The sequence below is a fragment of the Staurois parvus genome, unplaced genomic scaffold, assembly GCF_062004578.1.
Source record: "Staurois parvus isolate SC_StPar_1 unplaced genomic scaffold, SC_StPar_1.0 ptg000418l, whole genome shotgun sequence".
Classification (NCBI taxonomy): domain Eukaryota; kingdom Metazoa; phylum Chordata; class Amphibia; order Anura; family Ranidae; genus Staurois; species Staurois parvus.
Window position 1 is genome coordinate 674608 of NW_028318214.1, and position 10496 is coordinate 685103.

The window sequence follows — 10496 nt, forward strand, 5'->3', positions numbered from 1 at the left end:
CCCCGCCCTGCCTCCTAGCATCACAAACCCCTTAAAGTTCCAGGAGGTGCCAGGGGGGGTTTAAGGTCCTGTGACCGCCGTGATTGGCGGTCACTGCAGCATGATTGGAAAGCTCGCAATCGCAAGTAGCAATGAGGTGCCAGCACCAAGGGGTTAAGCTTTGGCTTTAAATTGATGGATCAGCAGACATGGTGACCTATGTACACAGATTCCACGGACTGCATTGTGCAAGCTGTAGTGCATTCCCTCTCTTCCCGTGTGACTGAGATTGAAAGTGAAGAGTTGGTCAGCGAATGGTTTCAGTTTAATGGCCTTCACCCTGCTCTCTGCTGATTCAGGTTTCCCTTTCCCATGGTGGAATGGTCGATACTATCCATGGAAGAAAACCATCTGAATCTTTCACACTTTGACTCATATGTTGATACTACATGACCAGAGACCCCTCCTGATATTTACAAGCCCCCCCCCCCCCCCAGGGTGTCACTACATTTCTTCCTCTAGCAGCATCTCCCATGACTTCCTCTAGCAGCATCTCCCATGACCTCCTATGGGACAGACCTCAGTGTGCTCCAACTTCAGTCTGTACCATTTCCTGCATCGAATTTCATGTGGTCAGTGCCCAATCCAATCCATATGTTGCAATCTAGGGACATGAAAGTGGAACTAAACCTAAGAACAAAAATGTAACATATTGCAGCTTACCAGTCCTGTGGTGGCTGCATTACATTTCTTTTTTAGGCTCTCCTTTTCACCTGGTGATCTGGCCAGTAAGTCCATCATTTTTTTTTTTTTAAAAAACAAGCTCTCTTCCAGATGCATCAGTTACAGGGATGAGAAACCATTTAACAGTGACAGGGGTGCTTACAATGATCAGTTTTTATTTATCTATTTATTTATTTCAGGTACCATCAATTTATTCAGTGCTTTACATATATATTGTACATTCACATCGGTCCCTAACCCTCAAGGGGCGTACAATCTAAGGTCCCTAACTTACATTCATACATCCATATACTAGGGGCAATTTAGACAGGAGCCAATTAACCTACCAGCATGTCTTTGGAGTGTGGGAGGAAACTGGAGTAATCGAACAAAACCAATACAGGCACAGGGAGAACATGCAAACTCCAGGCAGGTGGTGTCATGGCTGGGATTTGAACCAATGACCCTAGTACTGCCAGGTGGAAGTGCTAACCATTTAGCCACTGTGCTGCCCATCTATGTAAAAACCTTTATCCCAAAAGGAGAAAAAAAAAATTCAATCCATATACCGCAAGCTAGGAAATGGAAGAAGAACTAAACCTAAGAACAGAAATGTTATATATTGCAGCTTACCAGTCCTTAGATGTAGTGGCTGCATTACATTTCTTTTTTAGCCTTCTTTTAAATTAATTTTCACCTGGTGATCAGACCAGTAACACACATCCTGTCTAGGGCCTCTTTCACACAGGCGTTCCGGGATGAAAAACGGACACTCTTGTATTTCTATGGACTAGCAGATGTAAACGGATTGTTTTGAATGGAAGAAAACAGTTTTACATCTGTAAAAAAAAAAATGGATCAAACTGATGTAAACCGACATCAACGGATGTAAACAGACAAAAATGGATGTAAGTGAATGAAAAACAGATGTAAACAGATCTAAAACTGATGTAAATGGATGAAAATGGATGTAAACTGATGAAAGATGCAAGTGGATGAAAAACGGTTGTAAATGGATGTAAACGGATGAAAAAACTGATGTAAACTAATGAAAAAGTTGTAAGTGGATGAAAAACGGATGAAAAAAGCAGATGTAAACGGATATAAAATGATGAAAAACTAATGTAACCTGATCCGTTAAAAAATGTGACTGAACTGATGAAAAAAAATGGAACACCTTAGAGTGGCTATGCTCCATTGTATCTATGAGGGATGAACAGAGACACCCTTGCACAGCAACATTGGGGGGAGGGATGGATTTGGCTAATAAGTTAAATCTGAACTCTAGCTGACACATTATAAGCAGTTACAGCAAACCTATTTTTCCTTTTGGGATAACGTTTTTATATAAATAAAAGCTGACCATTGTAAGCACCCTTGTCAGTGGTAAATGGTTTATCACAACCCTCTAACTGCCAATTCTGCTGGACAGCTTGGTCTGTTAGAGGAGGTTAAAAAAAATAACAGACTTGTGTCCTTTTATCATGCAGTGGTAAATGACCGCTGCTCAGTTCTCTGGCATTCTCAGAGGGAGAGTTCTCCTCTGGATGCCTTTTTTTTGAAGCGGTGTAGATCACTTCTCTGAATGAAGAGAGAAGCGATCTACAAACGCTTTGAACACTGGAAAATGCCTGCTGTTACTGTAATCTCGCGAGATAACAGTACGAGATCAGTCAAACGCGGTTTACTAAGCAGCAATAAATTATCGCTGCTTCCTTTGCGGTTCCCCCGATTCTCCACCTCTGGGCTGGAGAATCTGGAGGGAGAACACAGATCGCCAGTGAAGGGCTGACTTCACTGCTTCATACACTGGCCGTCTGTGTGCTGAGATAATCAGCGGGGAACACGTTCCACTGATCATCTGTTTCTTAAACCACTATTGATCAGAGACACCATAGTACAGAAGATGACCAGAGACTGCGAACACAGTACAGGAGACGGCCAGAGACTGCGGACACACCCAAATTTGACAGGTACCCTCTCCCACTTCCATGGAATTGTCCTCCCTCCCCGTAGTCTTCTGGGACACATAATAGGTTCCACAAGGCTACAGGGCCATTCACAAGGCACAGCGCTTCTCGCATATGCGCAGTGGGCACCTGGCTGTGAAGCCGCAAGCTGTCACTGCCGGTTGCCCACAATGAAGATGCCGGCATCAGGGAGAGAAGACTGTAAGGACACCGCTGGACTAAGGAACAGGTAGTACCAAGGAGCAGGTTCTTCTGCACAGTAGAGCCAAGTGGCCAGCCCAGTATTCTAACACAGTTATGGCGGGTATACCAGGCCGGCCGCTACATATTCGCTCCATAAGACAGATATTTTCCCCCCATTATTGTGGGGGGGGAATGTTTGTCTTATGGAGCGAAAAATATAGTTACATAGTTAGTCTGGCTGAAAAAAGACAAAAGTCCATACAGTTCAAACATAGAAAAAAAAAATAAAAAAAAAGTTATAATCCTACACCCACAGTTGATCCAGAGGAAGGCAAAAAAACCCAGCAAAGCACAATCCAGTTTGCTCCTGCTGGGAAAAAAGTTCCTTCCTGATCCCCTGAGAGGCAATCGGATATTCCCTGGATCAACTTTACCTATAAATGTTAGTATCCAGTTATATTCTGTGTATCTAAGAAACAAACCAGGACTTTTTTGAAGATCATGGTGATCATATCCCCCCCTTATGTATTATACATGGTGATCATATCCCCCCCTTATGTATTATACATGGTGATTATATCCCCCTTATGTATTATACATGGAGATCATATCCCACCTTATGTATTATACATGGAGATCATATCCCCCCTTATGTATTATACATGGTGATCATATCCCCCCTTATGTATTATACATGGTGATCATATCCCCCCCTTATGTATAATAGATGGAGATCATATCCCCCCTTATGTATAATAGATGGAGATCATATCCCCCCCTTATGTATTATACATGGTGATCATATCCCCCCTTATTATACATTGTGATCATATCCCCCCTTATGTATTATACATGGAGATCATATCCCCCCTATGTATTATACATGGAGATCATATCCCCCCTTATGTATTATACATGGAGATCATATCCCCCCTTATGTATTATACATGGAGATCATATCCCCCCTTATGTATTATACATGGAGATCATATCCCCCTTATGTATTATACATGGAGATCATATCCCCCTTATGTATTATACATGGAGATCATATCCCCCTTTATGTATTATACATGGAGATCATACCCCCCCTTATGTATTACACATGGAGATCATATCCCCCCTTATATATTATACATGGAGATCATATTCCCCCCCCCCCCTTATGTATTATACATGGTGATCATATCCCCCCTTATGTATTATACATGGTGATCATATCCCCCTTATGTATTATACATGGTGATCATATCCCCCCTTATGTATTATACATGGAGATCATATCCCCCTTATGTATTATACATGGAGATCATATCCCCCCTTATGTATTATACATGGAGATCATATCCCCCCTTATGTATTATACATGGTGATCATATCCCCCTTATGTATTATACATGGAGATCATATCCCCCCCCCTTATGTATTATACATGGTGATCATATCCCCCCTTATGTATTATACATGGTGATCATATCCCCCTTATGTATTATACATGGTGATCATATCCCCCTTATGTATTATACATGGAGATCATATCCCCCCCCCTTATGTATTATACATGGTGATCATATCCCCCCCTTATGTATTATACATGGAGATCATATCCCCCTTATGTATTATACATGGAGATCATACCCCCCCTTATGTATTATACATGGTGATCATATCCCCCCTTATGTATTATACATGGAGATCATATCCCCCCTTATGTATTATACATGGTGATCATATCCCCCTTATGTATTATACATGGAGATCATATCCCCCCCTTATGTATTATACATGTTGATCATATCCCCCCTTAATCTCTTCTCAAGAGAGAATAAATTCAGTTCCTCTAATCTTTCCTCATAGCTGAGCTCCTCCATGCCTCTTATCAGTTTGGTTGCCCTTCTCTGTACTTTCTCCAGTGCCCCAATATTTTTTGTGAATTGGTGCCCAAAACTGAACTGCATATTCCAGATGAGGTCTTACTAATGATTTGTACCGGGGGAAATGATATCTCTCTCTGGAGTCTATACCTCTTTTAATACAAGAGAGGATTTTGCTCGCTTTAGAAACTGCAGCTTGGCATTGCATGCCGTTATTAAGCTTGTGATCTACCAGAACTCCCAGATCCTTCTCCATTAACCCCCCCCAGTTGTACCCCCCCCCCCAGTATGTATGATGCATTCATATTCTTAGCCCCCAAGTGCAGAACCTTACATTTATCAACATTAAACCTCATTCACCACATAGTTGCCCAATTACACAGAGCATTGAGGTCGGCTTGTAATTTGGAGACATCCTGTAAGGACGTTATTCCACGGCACAGCTTGGTGTCATCTGCAAAGACTGAAATGGGATTTATAATCCCAGACCCTATATTGTTTATAAATATATTAAAAAGTAAGGGTCCCAACACTGAACCTTGGGGTACACCACTGACACCCCTAGACCATTCAGAGTATGAATCATTAACCACTACTCTCTGAATACCATCTTTTAGCCAGTTTTTTATCCATTTACATACAGATTTTTCCAAGCCTGTAGACTTTACCTTACACATTAGCCGTGTGTGGGGAACTGTGTCAAATACTTTGCAAAATCCAAGTATACCACGTCCACCGCCACCCCTCTGTCCAAGTATACCATGTCCACCGCCACCCCTCTGTCCAAGTATACCACGTCCACCGCCACCCCTCTGTCCAAGTATACCATGTCCACCGCCACCCCTCTGTCCAAGTATACCTCGTCCACCGCCACCCCTCTGTCCAAGTATACCTCGTTCACCGCCACCCCTCTCTCCAAGTATACCACGTCCACCCCTCTGTCCAAGTATACCACGTCCACCGCCACCCGTCTGTCCAAGTATACCACGTCCACCGCCACCCCTCTGTCCAAGTATACCACGTCCACCGCCACCCCTCTGTCCAAGTATACCACGTCCACAGCCACCTCTCTGTCCAAGTATACCACGTCCACAGCCACCCCTCTGTCCAAGTATACTACGTCCACCGCCACCCCTCTGTCCAAGTATACTACGTCCACCGCCACCCCTCTGTCCAAGTATATCACGTCCACCGCCGCCACCCCTCTGTCCAAGTATACCTCGTCCACCGCCACCCCTCTGTCCAAGTATACCACGTCCACCCCTCTGTCCAAGTATACCACATCCACCGCCACCCCTCTGTCCAAGTATACCACGTCCACCGCCACACCTCTGTCCAAGTATACCACGTCCACCGCCACCCCTCTGTCCAAGTATACCACATCCACTGCCACCCCTCTGTCCAAGTATACCACGTCCACCGCCACCCCTCTGTCCAAGTATACCACGTCCACCGCCACCCCTCTGTCCAAGTATACCACGTCCACAGCCACCCCTCTGTCCAAGTATACCACGTCCACAGCCACCCCTCTGTCCAAGTATACTACGTCCACAGCCACCCCTCTGTCCAAGTATACCACATCCACCGCCACCCCTCTGTCCAAGTATACCACGTCCACCGCCACCCCTCTGTCCAAGTATACCACGTCCACCGCCACCCCTCTGTCCAAGTATACCATGTCCACAGCCACCCCTCTGTCCAAGGTTTTGCTCACCTCCTCATAAAAAGAAAATCAGATTTGTTTGACAACTTCTGTCTTTCATGAATCCATGCTGTCTGTTGCTTAGAATATTTTTTTCCAGCAAGAACTCATCTATGTGGTCTTTTATTAAACTCTCCAATAACTTCCCAACTATAGAAGTTAAACTAACAGGTCTATAATTACTTGGTAAAGATTTTGACCCTTTTTTAAATATTGCCACCGCATTGGCCTTACGCCAATCCAGTGGTACTATGCCAGTCATTAAAGTCCCTAAAAATTAGAAACAATGGCTTTGAAATGACAGAGCTCAATTCTTTAAGGACCTGTGGGTGTATGCCATCCGGTCCAGGTGCTTTATTCACCTTTATACTGTCTAAATATTTTTGGATCATATCAATTGTGAGCCAATGTGGATCATCTGGAGCTGTGCCAATACCATGCCCATTATGGACAAGAGCTCCCCCATGCTCCTTTGTATACACAGAGCTGAAGAAGGGATTTAATAAATTTGCCTTCTCTTTGTCCCCAGTCACCCACTCTAGATTATTTTGTAAAGGGCCTACATGCTGGGACCGGACCTTTTTACTATTAATATATTTGAAGAATTTTTGGGGGTTTGTTCTATCGTTTGCAATCTGTCATTCATTTTCAGTTTTTGCAGCCTTTATTTCCTTTTTGCATATTCTGTTATATTCTTTGTAATAATTAAACGATGATAGCGTTCCTTCATTTTTATATTTAATAAAAGCTCTTTTCTTATTATCTATAGCCTTTTTAACTTTGGCCATAAGCCACATAGCTTTGATTTTTAGCCTTTTAAACTTGTTGCCCATGGGAATATATTTTGTAGTGTGTTCACATACAGTCTTTGAAGAACTCCCATTTCTGTGTTGTGTTCATTGATGCCAATATTCCCTCCCAGTCTAAGGCTTGGAGAGCAGCTCTCAGCCTTGGAAAATTAGCTCTCTTAAAGTTGACCTTTTTTATTTTTCCCGTATGTGCTTGCTGTTTACAGCGAACAATAAATGAAATCATGTTACGGTCACTGCTACCCAGATGTTCTTTTATATGGACATTCGTAATAAGCTCTGCATGGTTTGAGATTACCAGGTCCAGCAGAGCATCATTCCTAGTAGGGGCCTGTATGAACTGTACCATAAAATTGTCCTTTAGTAGGTTTAAAAATGTTTGCCCTTTTACTATTTCTGCAGTACCATTACTCCAGTCAATTTCCGGGTAGCTAAAATTCCCCATTATTATCACTGTCCCAGCCCTTTTGATTTGTGCAAGGAGCTGTGTTTCCACCTGCTCATTAACACTGGGAGGCCTATAACAAACTCCAATGATTACCTTTGTAGTACGCACCCCCATGTGCAGTTCCACCCATAATACTTCAGCCTCATCACACTCTCCATCAACTAGGTCCTCTTTTACACTCGCCCTGAGATCACTTTTCACATAGAGACAGACACCACCACCTTTCCTATTTACTCTGTCTCTCCGAAAGAGAACATAGCCAGGAATATTAATGGCCCAGTCATGCGAAGAATGAAGCCAAGATTCAGATATACCAATTAAATCATAGCTCTCTTCATGCAACAAAGCTTCCAACTCACCTATTTTGCTTGGCAGACTTCTGGCATTGGTGAACAAACACTTTAATTGATTGACACCTTGTTCACACGTATTTTGCATATTTTTTATTTTAATACAAATGGTACCAATTCCACTGGTTGTTTGCAAGATAGGAACCTTCTCACCTGCCATAGCCTTCCCCTCCATCTTTCCCCATTCCACCCACCAATAAGTACTGACCCCTGTCTGATCTGTCTACCCCGTTATAATCTAATTATCCCTCCCCCCCTCGATCCTAGTTTAAATATTCTCCAGCCTTCCCATAAACCTCTCCCCCAGCACAGCAATCCCCCTTCCATTTAGGTGCAGACCATCTCTAGCATATAGGTTGCACCCCAATGAAAAGTCAGCCCAGTGCTCTAGAAACCCAAATCTTTCCCTCTTACACCAGATCTTCAGCCATGCATTGAGTTCTCTAATCTCCCCGTCTCTCCTGAGTTGTGCATGGCACAGGTAATATTTCAGAGAATATCACCTTGGAGGTCTTTCCCTTCAACTTGCAGCCTAGTTCTTTAAATTGAGTCTTAAGGAGCCTCCACCTTCCATGTATTCTGTCATTGGTTCCAACATGAACCAAGACAGCTGGGTCATGCCCAGCCCCTCCCAGTAATTTATTAACCCGGTCCACCACATGCCGAACCCTGGCACCAGAGAGACAGTAAACCATTCGGTTGAGGCGATCCTGGCGACAAATTATTCTATCAGTCCTTCTGACCATACAATCCCCTACTACCACCATCTGTCTAGGCCTTGCACCCAACTTGGCAAATCTGTTTGGGTGCTCAAACCCAGGGCCAGCCTTCCTTTTCTGTGAGCCCCTACCACTCCCTCATTACAGTAGCCCATCTGCCTACCTGATAATCCTGACTAGCCCCTCCACCCTCCACATCAATCCCATTAGCTACCTGCTCAGAGAGCAGAAGACCCCTTTCAAGGTTGTCAGTTCTGCCCAGTTTTGCAACTTGCTCCTCCACATCTCTAACGTGCGATTCCAGAAGGGCAAGCTGCTCACACCTGTCGCAGCAGTATCCACCAAGCAGTATCCAGTGTGCCGCATACATGCGGCACACTGTGCTCTGCACAAAAACTTCCACCCTGCTAGCACACATTATCCCAGTTCAGGGGCGGACTGACAACTCATGGGGTCTCTGGGCAATAGGGGATCGTGGGGCCCCTGTGTCCTTGCCAAAACTCAAAAAAAGCCTCTGAAAAAGGTACCAGGGGCATCTCATGGGGCCCCCTACTGACCCCAGGCCCTCGGGCAGTGCCCAAGTTTCCAAATGGTCAGTCCGCCCCTGTCCCAGTTACAATATTAACAGGAAAAATCAGTTGTCACTTACAGGTTAATAGACTCCTGCTATATTCTCCTGTTTTCCACTCCAGTTTTTTAACTCCACTTATCAAAGGACCACTTGGCCAAAGATCCACCAAGCAAAATACGAGCAAGTGCAGAGTGAGCTCTACAGCAAGTTATATAGGACCTGTATCACCTGTGACCAATTAACTCCCCCCCCTTAATTAGCAGACTGAAGTTAGACAAGGAAAGGAAGAAAAAAAATGCTATTTAAAAAGTGACAGATAAGGGGATTTAAGTAAAGTAAAAGCTTTTAGCAAGACCCAAAGAAGAAAATAAAACAACTACAAGCACCAGCAATCACCAGCAGTCAAAAGTAAAACTTTCAAATTTCCCACTCTGCTTAGTGATCAGCAAGCAAAAAATGCCAGCAAGCATTTGGTAATAAAACCTGGAAGCTGATTGGTTTCACTGCCGAGTTGCACCAGATTTTGCACTCTCCAGTTTTAGTAAATAACCCCCATAGATTAACATACAGGGGAGATTAGAGGTAGGAAAATAAAATGCCAGACATCCATAAAATCAGCTGTAAGAACGTCCCGTGTGAATGAAGCCTTAATAAGTGTTGCTAGAGAGATTTTTTTTTCTTGGGAGAGTGCATGTGATCAGCACCAGGGGCAGACTGACCATTTGAAAACTCGGGCACTGCCCGAGGGCCCGGGGTCAGTAGGGGGCCCCATGAGATGCCCCTGGTACCTTTTTCATAGGCTTTTTTGAGTTTGGGCAAGGACACAGGGGCCCCATGATCCCCTATTGCCCGGGAGCCCCATGAGTTGTCAGTCCGCCCCTGATCAGCACAGAACCAATCTGCACTGTCCACACAGAGGTCAGGGGTTCTGCATCCTCTTAGAGCAGAAAGAAAACTCCTCCTACAAATTTAAATCAGTGCAATGCTGGACACTGATAGAAGTGCTGATGAGAAAAGGTATTTAGCAGTTTATATTTACTAAAATAATTGCATTTCCATGTTGTGTGTACTGTGGGAGACCAGATATAGTGAATGCAGGGTCCGGAGAGACCAGATATAGTGAATGCAGGGTCCGGGGAGACCAGATATAGTGAATGCAGGGCCCGGG